Source organism: Ambystoma mexicanum, chromosome 5q (assembly GCF_040938575.1).
Source record: "Ambystoma mexicanum isolate Mex_15411 chromosome 5q, UKY_AmexF1_1, whole genome shotgun sequence".
NCBI classification, from domain to species: domain Eukaryota; kingdom Metazoa; phylum Chordata; class Amphibia; order Caudata; family Ambystomatidae; genus Ambystoma; species Ambystoma mexicanum.
In genome coordinates, this window is record NC_090933.1 from 534,439,840 (window position 1) to 534,459,062 (window position 19,223).

General features: G+C 50.2%; 1 long non-coding RNA gene across 1 annotated transcript; it reads right to left on the minus strand.

Annotated features, from left to right (window-relative positions):
- Window positions 1–1,277: 1,277 nt before the first annotated feature.
- LOC138498606 (uncharacterized) lies at window positions 1,278–11,151 on the minus strand. Its single transcript, XR_011278780.1, has 3 exons — window positions 11,007–11,151; window positions 7,953–8,022; window positions 1,278–1,496 (listed from the first exon to the last, which is right to left on the minus strand). It is a non-coding gene; the product is annotated as an uncharacterized lncRNA (long non-coding RNA).
- Between the last annotated feature and the right edge of the window lie 8,072 nt (window positions 11,152–19,223).

Consider the following 19,223-nt stretch of genomic DNA (forward strand, 5'->3'; position numbering starts at 1 on the left):
GCAGGTTTAGAAGTCACAATTGCCCATTTAGCAGCTGTAATGACAGCCAAGTCGCTGTAGCGCAGGGGCTGCATTTAAGATATGCACCCCTGTACCAAAATTTAGATGATCATAAGTAGCCCAAGCTGGTGGCAGGATACACTCTAAATATAAGGTGTGCCTGAGTTATGGCATTGTGCATGGCACTAGTTAATATCATTGCAACCATATTCAATTTGATATCACATGTGCCAGCTCCTGTTAGCTACGATCAGTTGTGGAAGGTGTTGTATATTCAGGCCAAAAGAGTTAAGTTGCTAAATGACAAGACAGGAACCTGAATTGCCATGCCTCTTCTTTGATCTCTTTGTGAGGGCAGATAAAACCCTCCACTAGAGACAGCCACACAACAGGCAGCTATCCTGAGCCAAGGCATCCTAGGCACAAACCCATTCAAAGGTAGAAGCCTCACACCAGGATGCTTCATTTCTAAAGCCCTTTGTTCCTAGGGAGATGGGGAGGTGGCGGGTTAGACTAGATAGGAGGGCTCTGTTCATTGGATTAAGACTTACAGCATATTGTTTCATTCTGCCATGTCAGAAGGGCAAAGTCTTTCAAGAGTAGCAATTGGACCATTAAGGCAGGCTAGCTTTAGTCCAATCACCTGTGGGTTTTTGTCTTTAAAAGAAAGGGTTTCATGCCAATTCTTTGAATCTTCTATGAAATCAATCCCTGGAAGAGGTTTTCGCTGGATCCTTCCTGAGAGAACAGTCCTTTCTAAATGCCTCCTTGTGAGGTGAAGGCAGGTGTTCCAAGGCAGAGGCGAACACTGCTCTTGCACCAAGCCCTACATCTTTGCCAGCCACTCTGTTGCCTAGGACCATGTTGCAGGATTTCTGAAGATTTGTGCCAGCCACCCCCTTGTTTGGGAGCCAGAGAAAAAGACTGATCTTGGCCCTGAGACCCTGGAGTGGGACTCAGAGCTCCAGAAAGCTCAAACCCCCTGTGTGCCATGATTCAATCATGTTCAATGCAGAGCAAACCTCCAGCAGGACCCTTCGAAGCTGCCTTTGGCATTCATCATTCTTTGAACTGCAGTTTGCTGTTTGACTCTGTTCACCACTACACCGTTTTCTCTGAGCGTTTAATATTTCAGCTCAAACTAATAAAGTACTGTTGCCTTGCATTGCTTGAGTCACCAATCAAAGCACCAGCTTCTTCATCTCCGCTCTTGTAAGCCTATCAACCCGACCCTGGTGTCACCGAACAGCAACCACATCAAATCGACTCACCTGCACATTCCAGTACCGGCTCGACTGTCGTCGATCCTCGACCGCTGAACAAAACATGGCGACTGTCAGCTCCTCTCAGCTTGAGTAGACGCTTGGAGACCACAGCTATCTTCTGTTTGACCCTTTCACGATGCCAGTTTACTGAGGGACCATCACCATTGCTGCATCTTCGACCCAAGACAAACCCACTATCAATGCAGAGAAGCCGGGTATGCCACCTTAGTACTGCAAAGACATTTGAAAATGTATTACTGACTGAAATCTGATGCCTCCATCTTTGGGCCCTACAGTCTGGATAGGTCATATTTTAGTCCCACTTTCAACCTCAAGAAATATCCTTTTTAAACATTGATATGATATGATATGATATGATATAAGTCATTTATAACGCGCCTGTACACAAGTGTTTCTAGGCATGACAAGACAAGGAGAGGGGAGAGAAGGATGTCAAAACAACAATCTTATTAGGCCTTGTGTCATTCGGATGGCGCAAGTGTGGGGAACAGGGAGGCTCATAGGTGCAGAGAGACAAGGGACTGTAGGTTTGCAGATACAAACCCATAAGTGCTGGGGGAGCCTGGAGGCAGTGCAAGGGCAACTGGACATGCAGGAGCCTGGGCCCGAGTTTCAGTTGGGGGCTAGGTGACCAGTGTGCAGAGCAGTCAGGGACATCAGCAAGGGAGAGGAAGAGAGAAAGCTGAACCAGAGGTGCTTCTGCTCAGGTTTCAGAGAGGCAGGGAGGCTGTTCAATAGGGAGGACCGAGCCAAGGATTTACCCCCCACTCTCTGCTTGGAGAAGCATTTAACCCTCAGATAGTTGTAGGTTGATGAGCGGAGGGCTCGAGAAGGTAGATGTTTAGGAATAGAAAGTTGGAGGTAGTGCAATCCCAGGCCCCAGAAAGCCTTGTGGACGATGCAAAGGGTCTTGAATGTGATCCTTGCAGCCACAGGGAGCCAGTGGAGAGATTTCAGAGCTGGAGAGATATGATCCGTGGGCTTGAGGCCAAGGACAAGTCTTGCAGTCCGGTTCTGGATTACTTAAAAAGGTCAAAGAGTAGAGAAAGGCAGATTTAGAAAGACACTGTTGCAATAGTCCAGCCTAGAGAGGACCAGGGCTCTGGAGACAATGAGCTTCTGGGGGAAAGTGAGAAAAGGCAGAATACCTCTGTGGAGGTGCTGCTGATAGTGTGACTTATTGTGTGACCTATTAGAGACATCGGAGATGTGAGGAGAGAAGGAGAGGATGGAGCCAAAGAGGACACCAAGGGCCTCATTACGAGGTTGGAGGTAGCCATGGCGCTATTAGCGCCATGGCTGCCTCCAAACTCGTTCCAACTCCGCCCTGGTGAATGGAGCTATTACCGGTCCATTCCAAGGTTGGCGGGACCGGTAATTCCCCATTCACCAGGGCCCTTCCCCATTCCCATTTGAGCCCCTATAGGGTTCAATGGGTATGGGGAAGGTGCTAATAACGGTACTGCAAATTGCGGTACCCTTATTAGCTCCAGAGTCCCTTTGCGGGTCCCGTCCTTAATGCCTGGAAAAACCAGGCATTAAGGGAGGACCCGCAAAGGGAACTCGTAGTAGGGCGGTAAGGGATTACCGCACCGGTGCCCTTACCGGTGCCGGTAATCCCTTACCGCCTGCCTCGTAATGAGGCCCCAAGATTCTTAGCCTCACAGGAATTAGCAGGAAGAGGGCCCAGATTGGGCAGCCAGAGAGAGAGAGGGGAAAGGAGGGTGCAGGTGTCCCAATGAGGGCGATCTCAGTCTTACTGGCATTAGGGAAGAGATCATTGGCAGCACACCATTCCTGAATTGTGGCCAGAGCGTCTGGTATGAGAGAAGGAGCATATGTGGCTGAGGGGAGCCTGGAGGAGAGCTGGGTGTCATCCGCCTAACACTGAATGTTAGAACAGAATGTAGCGATACAGTGGGCAAGAGGTTCCAGGTAGTGATTGAAAAGCCAGGGAGAAAGGTTAGACACTTGGGGAACACCACAAGTAGAGAGAAAGATAGAAGAGAGGAAAGACACAAGTTGGACCTGGGAGGGTCGGTCAGTGAGAAAGGAGATCAACCAGGCTAGAGCCTGACCAGTGATACCCAGGTTGTCGCAGAGGCAATAAAGCGGGATGGCGTGGTTGACCTTGTCGAAAGCAGAGGATAGATGGAGCAGAATGAGTACAGAAGGAAGGTTATAGTCAAGATTAGAGAGCAAGTATTCACGGGTGTTCAGGAGAGCTGTTCCTATGCTTCCGGCTGCTCTGAAGCCAGACTGGGGATTGTGCAGACAACCAACAGATTCAGTATGCACATTAAGCTGAGAGATGGCCAGCTTTTCCAGGAGTTTGGCTAGGAAAGAAGGATGGAGATCGGCGCTATTTAGCCAGAGAGGAAGAATCGGCAGAGGGCTTCTTTAGAAGGGGTGCACAAGGGAGTTCTTTAGGGGGAGGGGAAGGTTCCAGTTTCAAAAGAGTGATTGCAGAAATCGGCCAAGGCTGGAGCAAGGGTGTCGATATGGTCCTTGATAGTTCTGGATGCTTTGATGAGACTTTCATAGATCAGACTTGTCTCGAAACATCGTCTGGGGTGAATAGGGGAAAGAAGGAGAAAGGAGGATGAGAAATGGCCGAAGAGGGACCAGGGGTGTTAAAGGAGGAGAAAAAGGATGTAGGGGAGAGAGAGTGGACAGGATGTCCTGGTTTTAGTGGTGAAATGAGAAGCAAGGGCCAAGCAGAGGGCCTTGGTGGGAACAGGAGAGGTAGAGACTGCAACAGGATTGGCCAGCTCCTTGCAGATTTTGAAAAGTTCGGCCAAGCTTTTAGATGCTGCAGAGATGCGTGCTTAGATGTAGACTCTCTTCCTCGAGAGGACAGAGAGTCTGTACTGCCTTTGGAGCAGGCAGCAGGCCAGTTTGTCAGCGCATGCACCTGATGCCCTGCACTTCCTTTCAGCCATCCTACCCTTGCGTTTAAGGGTGGCAAGGTCGTAATGGGACTAGGAGTTGCACTTGGATGTGGGCTTCAAATGACTCCTCATGACAGGGGCAAGGACGCCTAGAGTGTTAGAAATAGAAAGATGAAGGTTAGAGAGGGCTGTCTCAGAGTGTGAGTCAGACACAGGTTTAGAAGGAGGAGAGAAAGTAGTGGCAAAATCCTCAATTGACACGCGCTTCATGGGCTGGATGACCGAGAGGTGGGTGGTAGTGCTGGTGTCAGCTTGACCTGAGGGGTAGAGAGAGAGGTGGGAGGAAAGAAGAAAATTGTCACTCCAAGAGAGAAGAATGGTGAGAGGGTTAGAAAGGGGGAGGTCTGAAGAGATCAGAACATCCATGTTGTGCCCTGCAGAGTGAGTCGGGCCTGAGGGAAGAATAGAGAGAGAGAGAGCCCCAGAGGTTGTGAAATAGCCCAGGGGCGGGGATAGTAGCATCCATATGGATTTTCATGTCTCTCCGGAGGAGACGTTGAGAGGTAGAGGCATGGAGGGAAGGAAAAGAGGTCAGCCAATTCAGAGAGGAACAGGGCAACCTGACCCGGAAGCCTGTAGTTTGTGCCCACAGTGAGAGAGAGGCCAGGAGAGATAGAGAGCCTGCAGACCAGGGGTAGTCCTGCATTGGAATGACGGAAGCAGAGATCCACTCTGGGAAAATCAGGGCTTCATCCCCGCCGGGACGGTTGGTTCCGGGTCCAGAGTGGATTTCTTAGCCATCATGAAGGAGAGTGTCAAAACTTGTGACAGAGTTGGCCGTGAAACAAGTCTCAATGAGACAGAGTACATACAAATCAAGCTCTTCCAGGAGATGGCAGATGTCAGAGGAATGTTTGACAGTGGAGCGAGAGTTGAGAGTAGCGATGTGGAACAGGTTGCCACCTTTGAAGGACTTCCGTGGAGGGGTACAGGCCAGAGGTACACCCTGCGGAAGTGTTGGAGGTGCCCGAGAATGGGCAAAGGAGGAAGGAAGAGAAGGCTGGGTAGTCAGAGATGAAGAAGAAAGTGCCTGGGAGGTGGCAGATGAAGGAGGCAACATGGTGGCCAAAGAAGTAGCAGAGAGTGCCGGAGAGGTGGCAGAGGAAGGAGGTGGCAGATAGAGCCAGAGAGGGGCAAGTAGGGAAAGCAGGAGAAAAAAAGAAGTTGATATGGCATGGGAAGCATCTATCAAAAAGGGGGAGATTGGCCTGAGGGCCCTGGACCAAGATAGTGCCATTTAAGTAGACATTAATGATGGTATTAGAGGAGTGGAAGGGGGACAGGAGGGCCTCCCGCTGGGTGTCACCATTAATGGAAGCTGAGGAAAAAGGTGAGAGAACAGAGACCATATAGGGGGTCCATAGGGCTGGAGAGGGAACGACAAAGAGGATGTTGCTAAGGGTCTGTCTGGAGGAAGCACTGGTGTAGGTATGAACAATAGGGAGTCCTAGGTTGGAGACCAAGTTGTCCCTTTTGAGCTTCTTCCTGCCAGACGTAGACAGAGGGATAGGATAGTCGATAGAATAGCAATTACAGAAGATAGGGCAGACAACAGAGAGCACCATAGAGGGTGCAGGCAGAAAGAGGAGGGGAGCGAGAGGGGAGCCCAAGCAGGGGGGTAACACTGGGGGTAGACAGGAGGGAGGTGCAAGTGGGGGGAACACACAAGAGGGGAGCGTAGCACAGAACCAGAAATGTCAGACCTGCAAAATCAGGTGCAATACAGAACCCATCAACAGAGCTCAATACATAACCAAGGGAAACCTGAAAGTAAGAATGCAGGCAATGCAATAGAATGCCCATACAGTAGAGAACAACACAATGTCAATACAGTAGAGAAAAAAATAAAAAGCTGTGTCAAAGTATAGTACAGAAATCCAAACCAACAGAGGCACAGTACACAACTAAGGAACCTAGAAGTAAAGGAATGCAGGCAATACAAAGGTACAGTAGAGAAAAACAAAACAATGGAAGTACCAGGGAAACACTGAACAAGGAGGTGACAATACAATAGGTCAGAGAACGAAGGGGTGAGGATGTGAGAGGAAGATAGGGAAAACGCTGGGCGGGGAAGCGTAGACAGGATTAGGGGGGCCTATGATGAGACAAAGAGCAATAACTAGTTTTCAAGTGAGTGCACGTCGCCTAATTGTGAGGGAGAACACGTGGCCTTAGTTGTGGCATGGCCTGATGCAAGGGAACACAATGGCCTGAGTAGCAGGCAGCGCATGTGGCCTAAGATGCAATGGAGCGCATTCAACTAGGTTGCGATGGAGTGCATGTGGTCTAGTTGCGAGGGAGCACACACAGCCTAAGTTGTGACATGGTCTGATGCGAGGGAACACACGCGGCCTGAGTCGTAGGGAGCACATGCAAGCTAAGTTGCGAGAGAGCACATGCGTCCTAAGTCACGAGGGAGCACACACAGCCAAAGTTGTGGGGAGTGCACGTGTCCTAAGTTGTGAGGGAGCTCACGTAGGCAGGGTAGAGGCGAGCACGTGTGGGGGCTGTGAGGACCGGTGACAGGGGGAAACGCATGTGCAGAGGGAGAGGGCACAAGGTCAGGGGGGTGCGTGGAGTGTAGCAGTACTAACAGTCCCTGCACCTTCTTACCTTGTGGTCGCAGAAATGAGGGTGATGTCGTCCATTCTCACAATCTGCGCCACTACCCCTTCACTGCCAAACACCTGTGTCGCTCAACACCGTGGCCTTCTCTGCGAGGGTTTTGCCGCATAGGGTCCAAACTTCGGTTCTTAAAGGCTTGGAAGGGTGGACATTGCATAGTGTTTTATGTGCAATCACGCAGCATCACCTGCACTGCTCAACACTCCGGTCTTGTCCTACGAGGGCTTTGCTGCAGAGGGTCAGAACCTTGGTTCTTAAAGGCTCGGAAGCGTGTCCGTAGCGGAATGTGCTATGTCTAATCGGGCAGCATTGCCTGCGCACCTGCGTCCCTCAACATTGCAGCATTGTCCTGCAAGAGCTTTGCCGCAGGAGATCTGAACATCAATTCTTAAAGGCTTGGAAGCGTGGATGTAGTATAGCGTGCTACGTGTAATCGGGCAGCGTCTCCTATGCACCTGTGTCACTCAACACCACGGCCTTGTCCTGCAAGGGCTTTGCCGCAGAGCGTCCGAACCTCAGTTCTTAGAGGCTCGGAAGCGTGGAAGTAGCGTAGTGTGCTACATGTAATCGGGCAGTATCCCCTGCGCACCTGCGTCACTCAACAGGATGAGTCGTGAGCTCTTGCATGGCTCAAACAACTGCTTTCCCCTACCTGTGCAACAGTATGTGCCCTCTTATTCCTTATTCTGTGTATCAGTCGCCGTCGCCATTTTGAGAGCCTTATTTGTATTATTGACATCATGGTCACAGTGGCGAGAGACAGAAACAAAGAGATAAAACCATGCAATTGGTGCTCCATTTGTCCTTGTGGTGCATGTAATACATACATGTTTAATAAACACAGGCACAAATCTGTACTTTGTAAGTCTCTGCCTAGGTCTTTGCGTGGATTTTATGCTTTTACTACCAGAATATTTCATTCAAACAATTCTCAGTTGATTGCCTTTCACATCAAGTCGGCAGCATTGTCTGTTAACAAGCTTCTTTTTAAAATATTCGTATATATACATTCTTTCCTTATCTGACTTCCTCCACTGAGAAAATCAAACAAAATTGAATTAATCTGATGTGCACAAAATACCATGCTTACCGCTAGCGCTGTCATGGAATTAATCACACATGGGAAGACCATGCGCCGGTGATGATTGTCATTTGATAGGCTGCAATGAAAAAGCAGGTATTTTACATTAAGGGCCCAACATCCCTCATAGTCCATTATTTATCATAATGGTTGATGCTGCAAAGGGTCTTGCATCTTCTAAATATTGTTATTGGTGTAAGCCATGTTTATTGTTTAGTGAAGGCATTGCTCTGATCCCTTAGACATTTTCCTATGTGGAGGTAGAAAGTGTATAGATCTCATATGTTCAAAGGGGTGATCCTTTATGATCACCCCTTTGAACATATGACAACGTTATTAAGTAAACATTTCTTTTTAATTTAATCAACAATTGAAAAGATGGATTTTGAAAGACAACTTTGAGGCCGCTCAAAGAAGTCTTTCTAAATCTAACTGCCACGCCCCTGCCGCTCACGCAGGGGCGTAGGAGACGCATAAAATCTGGGGGGGACAGGGTACACCTTGGGCACTTTGCTTTTTTATTTATTTATTGTGTTTTAGTTAAAGAACTCGACTTTTCACAAAATTAAAATAGCAGTACGTATTACATTACAAATGTCACCACTGTATAAAACAAGAGAAAAGAAGAAAAGAAAACAGAAGGAAAATTAAGATAAAGAAAAGCAGTGAGGAAAGGAACCAGGATATGGACATTGCGCATAGCCCCCTGCCCACTCTTCTCCAAGTGAGTTCTCTCTTTAAAGACCTCTCCGACTTCAAACTGCCCCTTCTTCTTTCTTTCTTTCTTTCTTTCTTTCTTTCTTTCTTTCTTTCTTTCTTTCTTTCTTTCTTTCTTTCTTTCTTTCTTTCTTTCTTTCTTTCTTTCTTTCTTTCTTTCTTTCTTTCTTCATTTAATGAATGTCCTCCTCCTGTTTTCTCCTCCCCATCTTTCCCCATCCCCTTTGCTTTCCTGCTGTTTCACTCCCTCACAAAAAGGTATCTTCCTCTACTGCCTCATCCCTGTCTCCAATGTCCCAGGCCCTTCCTTCTCTTCTCTTTTGAGTGCCACTGCCATTTCACATTTATCTTTCTGCCCCAACCCCCTTTGCGTCTGTGACCGGTCCCTCACAAGCCTGATCAAAATCCCACCTGTCCGACCTTCTGGGAGTCAGCAAAGGTACCCTAAATAAATGCTAGCAGGCTCAGTCCAGGAGGTGATAGGCCGGCCCAGAGGGACTAGAGTTTAACCAGGTCAGGGCGCATGGGCCCTGTGCGCAGAGCCCGGAACGACTAGCTGACATTCCCTGCCAGCTTGGCGTGTACGGTGTACCCCACAACTCCAGGCAGACTCCTGGTTCCTTTCCTAATGCACTTCCGCTCGATTTGGGTATGGTGGGCCTCAGAATCGAAATACGGCAAGTTGGAAGTTTGAAGTCAACATAGGGAAATGTTGCAATTCATCAAACTGTGCGCAGAAGCAAATCGGAGCAACAGTCGCAGTAAAGTCGTTTTCATAGCACCGGAACAACGCGTTGGCCCCAAAGCTAACAACTGTAGAGTGTCACAGGTTTGGATACCGGTCACACGCTGAGTGGCCCCACCACTGAAGTATAATTAATAGTGTTTTGGGGAAGTGGTTTAGAGTGCAGCACAGCGCGATGCTATCCACGTACAAACTACACCCATAAGTTAATGATGACAAAAAGCAATAAAATAAAATGGCATTAAAAGGACACCCGATTTATAGCACTTAGAAGTGGGCTGATTGCGGCATGTAGAAGCGCTATATTAAATGTGGCAGTATGCATTAATCATATTATGCCCCTCCCTCCACCCCCAAAGCATAAGGATTTAACCATTATTTCCTCGTGAATCTATAGAAACAGCAAGTTACATGCATGTTTTGGTCAGCTTTTCATTTTCCCATAACTAAAAAAATTGTTTGTAACAAGCTGCATTTTAAGGGTAAGGGCAAATATGCAACACAAATATAAATCAATGCTCGCTAGGTGATTATGAAAGGTAATATTTCAAGCATGAGCGACAACCCCAGCGCCCAGAAGCAATGAACCGGGCACCCTTCACCGGCTTGCTTGTTTTTTTAACATTATATCAGGGCGTGCCATAGGGAGAGATTAGTCAACAATCCAACCGTACAGAAAATATATGGGATAATAGATTACAATTTCTTTGCACGGAAAGAGTTACAAGCTCCAGAATGCAGATTAATGCAAATGGAAATGAGTTTAACCTTGAACATTGACACCAACATTGAAAACCCCCTAGCAAAGGACAGCGGGTTAGGTGTGCCCGCGTAGTTGGTGGTCCCAGATATTCTTATGGAGGCATAAGGGTGAGAAATGTTGAAATTCAGCAGAAAGCAAACCCCGGTGATGGGGAAAACTAGGGAAGCATAGTGGAAAATAGAGACAGTTTCACGTGTTCTTGTTTTCGTATAAGGCCCTTGCTGGGAAACTGCTGGCCTTTGTGAGAAAAGTTTCAGTGTAAAGCAAAGCAGTCCAAAAAACTGGGTCAGGACAAATAATGATCCTGCACTTGTTTAAAAGATATCACCCTATGAATGAAAACAGCGAAAAAGACAGTAAGTTGGATCAATGGGTTAAACGCTTCTGCAGTGGAGATCAGTCTTTTTTACGTGCAGATACAGGTCCAAATACCGACAAGGCCAACAAGCCTTACATCCTGCTGAGATCAATAAAGTACCAACTTCGATTGGGTAACAATAATAATGTATCTAAATATGTCCTATGTGAAGCGCTTAGATGAAAGCGCTATATAAAAAACAAATCATCGGGTCCATGTATGAGGGTGCAGAGTACATTACTGTATCTGGAGCGGGTGCGACACCGACATAACATACACACACGTTGTGTGTGTGTGATGTCATGTCGGATCATGCTGGGCAGATACAACAGTCGTTTCCTAACTTTCCTGTTTGAGAAGCATGTGACACACACATGCTTCTCAAACAGGAAAGTTAGGAAACGACTGTTGTATCTGCCCAGCAGGGCCCGACTGTCGACACGACATCACACACACACACACACAGGACACTTGACTTACCTTAGGTAGCTCGTAGCTTTCTAGTAGAGTCTCTGTCTCTCTCCCTCCTCGATGACACCGTCAGCGGAGGCCGGCCCAGCCTTCAAGTTCTCAGTCAGCACACCGAGAGCACGCGTTGCTGCCTGGCTGCTCCCTTCGTTCTGGAATAAAATGCAGGCTGAGACTGCGCAGCAGTGCACTGTGCAGGGGCACGTGCAGTTTGTTCCCCAGCGGCACGGGCATGTTCCAAATGCGCAGGCGCATTGCACGTATGAGCAAGCTGTAAGCAAATAAATGTACTTTTAGCTTGCAGTCTGCAGAAAAACCTTTACTTTTGCATGCACGCAGTGACGGCTGCAGCAACCTGCGGACATTTGCAACTGCAGACTGGGTTTGTGCACGACCCGACCCAACAAACACGTTTATTCTGGGGGGATAAATGCCATTCTATCCCCCCACTTAAAATTGTGGGGGGGATTTGTCCCCCCTGTCCTCGGCCATGTCCTACGCCCATGCGCTAACGAGTGCGCGCAGAGGCTGGCATGCGCAGCTGGCTTGCAAGCGGAAGCCAGGAGTGAGAAAGGTAAGAGCCAGTGTGTGAGTGTGTGAGTGTGTGTTTGTGAGTGTGCGTCAGCCTGCTTGTGAGGGGAGGGGGTTTAGGAAGGAATAGATACGGTGGGGGAATCAAAGAAGGTTCAGCGGGTGAACCCCCCTACTTTTAAGGGTGAGGGCAGGCAGGGGATAGGCATTCATGGGAGGTTTGTGGGGTGAAAAGTGATATTGTCGAATATTGAAGCCCACACCAAATCGCCCAAAAAAATCTGTCTTTTTTACATGCAGCCTTTTATGCTCGCAAATATCACATACAACAGCTTTTCCCTTTGTCTTCGATGCTCGTATTGTGCATTCATTTCTTTACAGATTTATGAACATGGGTTTTAGAATCATTATTCTAGATTGACATATTCCATACCTTCCATCATATCATATTTCCAAACACTGGTGATTTCTGCTGTTCTTTTGCCTGCAACCTGATCTGCTCATTCATGCTGTAAATGCGCCCTCGCGTCTGTTATGAAACACACCTACTTCTCATCATATCCATATGAATACCCTTGAGCTGTGCCTAGTGGGAGTTGTGGTCCATTATTCATCACTGCATCATCTTTAGCTAATCCTTTCTGCATTTCACATTGCCAGTGCACACTTAACCGAGTTTATTTGAGAATATACCCCATTCTTTTTTTTAAAACTTTTATTTTTGCTGACAGAGGCAAAAGGCATACACACACATCCGAGCAATAGCCACACATTTGTTGCATGTACAGGTGAATACAGAGCATATAGGCAAAATTATGGTAACGGCGGTTGAGTAATAACATATCACAGAGCACCAAGAGGCCGAGCAACAATAGGGACGTTAGGGGGATTCATCCACAGAGGCAGTGTCATTTAAGCTAATCAAGTAGCTGTTGAATGCAGTCCATATGTTTCGAGGACGATAACGTGCTGGGAGCATACCCAGAAACTCCTCCTCACAGTTTCGGGACCAGGTGAGTAAATTTAACAATTTCTGGAATGTGGGGGGGCTGGGGTTCTTCCAGCTTTGTAGGACACACTTTTTGGCTATGATACAGCTTACATTTAAGAATTTAATAATGTCTCTCGCTCCCCCGGCCTGCCACACTCCAAACAGAACCCCCATTGGATCAGGGTCCACCTCAGTGTCAGTGATCTCAGACAGTATCTCTATGACTTTACTCCAGAATGTGGCCAGTTCCGGGCAGCTCCAGAACATGTGCAAGTGGTCAGCGCCCTCCGCACCGCAGCGGGGGCACAGCCGAGGATCGGAGCAAGCAAACCTAGACACTCTACCTGGAGTGTAATACAGCCTATTAAGCAGTTTATATTGTATGGTGCGGTAGCGGAAGTTTAGGGACACTCTGCTAGTATGGGAACACATCTTCTCCCACTGTTGTTCAGTAAGTACCAGTTCCAGCTCGGAGGCCCAGTCATCACGGGCCCAGGACGGAAGTGGAGAGGGCGAGGTCAAGAGGAGCTTATATAATGAGGAAACCACCCCGCGGGCGCCACCCGAGTTGGCGATGTAAGCAATCGCAGGAGAGTCCCGGGGTTCAATGGGGAAGACAGGCCATACATTTCGGAAGGCAGCGCGGAGTCTGTAGAACTGCAGGAGCTCCAGAACGGAACCCGAGTGCCCCGGCCTCCACGTCTGCGGTGTTATAAACTGTCCCTCTGGATAGAAATCGGTGAGGGCACGGTATCCCAGGGCCTCCCAGTGGCGCGCCAGGGCGGTGCCATGTGTGGGTTCCAGCCCGGGAAACCTCCAGGCGGGGAGCCATTTGTAGTACAGACATTGCTCGTCGCAAGTTTTGAATATCTGGCCCCAAGCCTGTACCGTGGTCCGGACCGGATCAATGGGAGAGTCCGGCACATACTGCCGGTTGAGAATCAAGGACATGACATCAGTGCCTGCCGCTGCCAGAACCTCAAGTTTGACGTGGGGACGGGGTGGGGGCCCAGGGTACCAGTAAGATGCGAACTGCGCCTTTGAAGCAGTCCAATATCGCAGCAAGTCTGGGGCTGTGAAACCCCCTCTGTCGTAGGGTAGTGACATATCCGACCACTTTTTACGCACCGCGCCAGAGTGCCACAGGAATTGGGCAAACAATTTATGCAGGTTCGTAAAATATTTCCTACCCGGCCAGACAGGAACATTACCAAATATGTACAACAACTTGGGTAGCAGGATCATTTTTACCACGAGAGTCTGCCGGCTAGTGATAGTGGAAGGGTACGCCAGCGCGTGACTTTGGCCTCGGCTTGCTCGGCTACTGCCTGGTAGTTGTCTGCTAGTAGCGATTCTCTGGCGAGGGACACCTGGACTCCCAAGTACTTAATCCCATTCGGGAACCAACGGAGCGGGTACTCGGTGGTGGGCTGCATCGTGGAGCTAGTGAGGGGGAGGATCTCAGATTTCGTATAATTTATAGTGAACCCCGAGTATGTGCCTATGCGAGTGAGTCACGTAAGATCGGGTCCAGATGAACAGCTGGATCTCTTATAAAGAGTAGCACGTCGTCCGCATACAGCAAGATGATCTCAGGGGAGTCCTTCAACCGTACCCCCCTCCGCGCATGCCGCTCCCTGACGTAGTCGGCCATCGGCTCGATTGCCAAGGCGAAGAGGATCGGGGAAAATGGGCAGCCTTGTCGGGTACCTCTAAAGAGAGGGAACAGACCGGACGTCTGAGAGTTAACTCGCACCCTGGCTACCGGGGAAGTGTACAGTAACCTAATGTATACTATCATATTGGGCCCTACCCCCATATTTTCCAAGACCAACCAGATGTATTTCCAAGACACCATGTCAAATGCCTTCTGGGCATCCAGTGTGACCGCAACCGCACTCGCCACTTGGTCAATGCGTGCCATGATGTTAAGCAGCCTCCTAATGTTGTGGGATGTTGATCTTCCAGGTACAAAGCCTGATTGATCCTCGTGGACCATGTACGACATGACCGGGAGGAAGCCGTTGGCAATCACTTTGGCGAAGATTCTGGTGTCCAAATTCATCAGTGAGAGGGGCCTATATGATCCACACTCGTTAGTGGGTTTACCGGGTTTGAGCAGGACCGTGATGGTGGCTTCGCGCAGCGAAGGGGGAAGAGTGCCCATCCGAAGTGACTCGTTCCAGACCTCAAGCAGCTTGGGAGCCAAGATGACCACATGCTCCTGGTAGAACTCATCTGTCAGCCCGTCGGGACCAGGTGCTTTTCCTTTAGGAAATTTAGATATAGCCTCAACTATTTCATCCAGCAGGATGGGGGAATCCAATTGGTCCCTGGTAGCGGGGGAGACGATAGTCATGGGGATCTGCTCGAGGAGGTCGCGCATTTGGGACTCACTGTGCTCGGGGGGTTGGGTGTACAGCTCTGAGTAAAAGTCTGTGAAGACCTCCAGAATATGTTGGTCAGACCACCGTTCCGACCCCAGGCTGTCCTTGATACAAGTTATCTGGGTTTGGCCCCACTCACCCCTGGCCAACGTAGCCAGTGTCCTGCCAGGTCTGTTCCCCTCTCCATACCTACGAGCCGCCTGTGGGCGACTGAAGTATTGGACTTCCCTGGTGGCTTGTTCATTGAAAAATTGGAGTTCCTTGCTGATCTGGGATAGAGTCGCGGGGTCGATAGATGTAGGATGGGCGCTCTCAAGTTCGCGTAATTTGGCTTCCCTAATGGCCTTGAGGGTTCCCGCCTCCCTAAATATGGACATTCCCCTGATGAAGACTTTGAAAGCTTCCCACCGGACCCCTGTAGAGGTAGATTGAGGTGTATTAAGTTGAAAGTAGGACTGGATGTCGGACAATATATCAGCCTTAAATACTATGTCCTGTAAGGCCAAAGACTTGAAACGCCAAGAGTTAATTGTAGGGGCGGGCACGCCCAAGTCTATAGATAGCCGGATCGGTGAGTGGTCCGAGAGGGTGCACGCCAATATTTGAGTTTCCAACACCCTCCCCAGCAAAGAACTAAACAGGAAGAACATATCAATTCTGGAGGAGCTGTCATGCACCGAGGAATAATGAGTATATTCCCGCGTCTGCGGATGCATTACCCACCAGGGGTCTCGTATGTCAAGGGCAATGTTATGTGCAAGGAGCTTGCGCGCCGCATTGGAAAGGAGTCTGGGGGCCGTGCCAGTTCTGTCAAGTGTGGTATCTAAGATAAAGTTCATGTCCCCCCCCCCAAATGATCTGCACCCCTACGTATCCCAGCAGTATGGAAGCAATCCGGGCAATAAAGTCGGGAGAGTCCACATTGGGACCATACATAGTAACCAGTAAATAGTCCCTGTTCGCTATTGCGCAGTGTAGGATAATGTACCTTCCCTCTGGATCGATGTAGCTCTTGTGGAGTACAAACTTAAGTGACCTGTGGATCATTGTCATTACCCCTCTGGCGCGGGTCGAATAAGCCGTGAAGTACCTGTGTGGACCCCATGCAGGTGCGATGCACCTGGCTAGCGAGCCCCCACAGTGTGTTTCTTGCAATAGTAATATCTTGCAACCATGTCTGTTGGCGTGGGCTATGATTTTGCGCGCCTTGGTGTAGTTACTTAAACCCCGGATATTCCAGGACATCACTGTTGTGGACATTACAGGAGACTAAGGTACATCCCACAACCGCCGTAGAAACTTACACAGTGAATGAGGAGAGCTCCCGCGAGGGCGCTCCGATGTCGTGCGCTTTGCCAAACCGCCCCTGTCATTTACAATATTGTTACCCCAGACCCCAACCATACCACCCCCCTCCCTCACTGCCCACCCACAACTTGCAGTGGAAATCACCCCCCCGGATGCACGTGCCAACAACTAACCCGACCATCACCAGGAAGTAAGGGTCGGTGGGCGAAATCCAACAGGGATATGCCCTTTCCAGGGCCCAACTGGGGCCAACTAGCAGTAGCATCCAATAAAACATAAACATTGCAATTGCAGTGAGGTGCGCTGTTGCCGTGTGGACGGCTACTTAAACATTGCGTAAGACAGCATAAGCTGTCAAATGACAGGTTTCTGCGGAATACAGAGTTTTTGTAGGGTCCCAACGCTAGTCTCCAACACCCAAGCCGGGCCACGGCCCGTAAGTATATTAAGGGTACCCAGACCGCATGGTTGATGATAGAAAATTGCCATTGACCCATGCACATTGACGGATTACCAGTCAGGTGAAGCAGTGACAGACTAAGCTACATCTGGTCAGTCAGCGCCGGCGTGGTCAGGCACCGGATTGTGGAGTGGTATGTGAGCCTCGATGAATTTTGCCGCTTCATCTGGGACAGTGAAAAAGTATAGTTTATTATTGTGAGTAATTTTGAGACGTGCCGGGAACAATATGGCATACGGGACATTGCGTTCTCTAAGCAGTTTCTTAACCCCAAGGAATTGGCGCTGCTCCTGCTGCACCGCAATTGAAAAGTCGGGAAGATCCTGATGGTGTGGGACTCATGGCACAAGTCACCCCTCTCACGGGCTAGCCGGAGGATAAGGTCTCTTTCCCGATAGTTGAGGATCCTGGCAATGATGGGCCTTGGGATATCCCCGGCTTGGGCCGCGGGGACAAGGCCCTGTGTGCACGCTCGATAGTAAAGTACGGTGAGAGATTCGGGTTGCCTAGTAGATCCTTGAGTAGAGCTTCGACGGCGTCTTCCATGCGGCCCTTAAGTGCGTTCTCAGGGACCCCGATTATACGTAGGTTATTCCTACGGGAGCGCGATTCTAGGTCGTCACACTTGGCTCTCACACTTTTCATGTCGCGCGACAGGGAGGCGACGGTATTCTGCAGCACATGAATCTCGTCCTCGTTCGTGGATATTCTACTTTCGGCCTCGGTAATTCTGGTGCCTGCCTGGTCCACTCGGGTTTTAAGAGAAGCAACATTGGCGTTAATGTCGTCTAATTTTTCGTGGAACGAGGCGAAGTTCTTGGCCATGGATTCCATAAGTGTGGTCAGATCGGGGGTTCTCGCCCGAGAGGGAGTGTCACTTTCCAGGTCCTCCTGCAAGGACGATGCGTGTCCGCTCTCCTCCCTTGGGAACTGATTTGGCAAATTTATCCATGTTCCCCCTCCCAGAGACCCCCTTGGTTTTAATTGGCATTGTGGATAGAGACACAGAGATGGCAGATGGCTGCTGGGGCAGACGACGGAGTGGAGGGACCAGTCGAGGGATCCAAACAGTGAAAAGACAAGAGTGCTGCACCAGTGGCCCCCAGAGGACCCGGCTCTGCGTGGCAGAGTGTGCAGACGCGGTAGGTAGAAAAAGCAGCCCAGGCAGAAGCAGTGGCATCGGGTAGGCTGCGGGCGAGTAGGAAACCAAGGCCGTGTAGGAGTCGACAAGAAAGGGCAACCAGCCCTAGCGAGCGAGCGGCTCCCTGATAATGAAGCCGGACAGTTGTTTTATAGAGGTCCCCCTCCAATCATGTCAAAGAATACTGAGTGGAAGCCGCTTGCCAGGTGGCCCCGGTGGAATGGGAATGTGCAGGCTCGGTACCACACAGGGCCCGAAGCACGGCGGCCCCCAGTAGCTTGTATAAGGTGCGGTCCGGGCCCCCAGTATGGGAAGCGGTGCAGCAGCCTGGGGCCAGAGATCCAGGTCCTCCGGGGGTGCTCAGATGACACGCAAGGCAGAGTGAGAGGGCCAGGAATCACAGGAGCAGGCAGACAAGTAGATGGGGGTCCGCCCGGTGAACCCCCCCGCTCCTCACCTCCTTAGTCCAGTAATGTGAGCCACACAAGCTCAGGGTAACCAGGCTCCAGCCAGCCGCCTAGACGAGATGAGCGCTCCGGCGCTGTATGCAAGGGGAGAAGTGGCAGACGGGGTCCCAGTCCGGTCGCCACGCCGGGACGAGCGCTCCGGCGCTGATAGCAGGGGAGAGGTGGGGTCGCCCCCCAGCAGGTTGCATGTTGTCAAGGCGGTCGGGCTCCAGCGCAGCAGCCGCACAGAAATGAATGCTCCGGCGCCGACTGTGGAGGAGGAGGCGAGAGCACGCGGGTCCCGGCAGCGGACCTCCGCTCGATGGGGTCCTCGGGGGAGCTGCCGCGCCTGCCGGCCAGAGGCCCCCCCCTGACGGGCAGTCGAGGCCGTGCGCACCGGTCCCGCGCCCCGCGGCAGCCGCCATCGGCTGATGAAGGAGGGCAGGGAACGGGAGCCAGGCGCCCGCCAAGGCGCGCCAACCGCCAGCAGGCCCAGAAGTCCCATTCGCAGGCTTCCCGGGGCCGATTCGGGTCGGGATTGCAGCAAGATTGCCAGAAGAGAAAGGGCAACAGCTCCACCAAGGATAAGGCAGTGCAGGCAAAAGGAACCGCAGTTGAGGACGGATTTCAGCCGGAGCCACACGGAGCTCAAGAGCTAGGCAGCCATCTTGGGCTGCTCCACAGCGCCACCCTCCATATACCCCATTCTTTTATCAGACACCCTCATGTTTCCCATTTCTGTCCACTTTTGTTCTCTTTGTTCTAAACATTCACATTGTTTACCCATCTTCTCGAACCAAACCTTTTCGTAATCATTATGCATTTTAATTTCTAATCTAGATGATTTCAATCTGTTTTTCCCGGATGCTAGACCCTCCTGATGAAGGGGTCCTGATAGTATTAGGGGTGGACTGGGAAGCAAAAGAGGCCCTGGAAATACTTTTCAAAATGGCCCCATATTACAC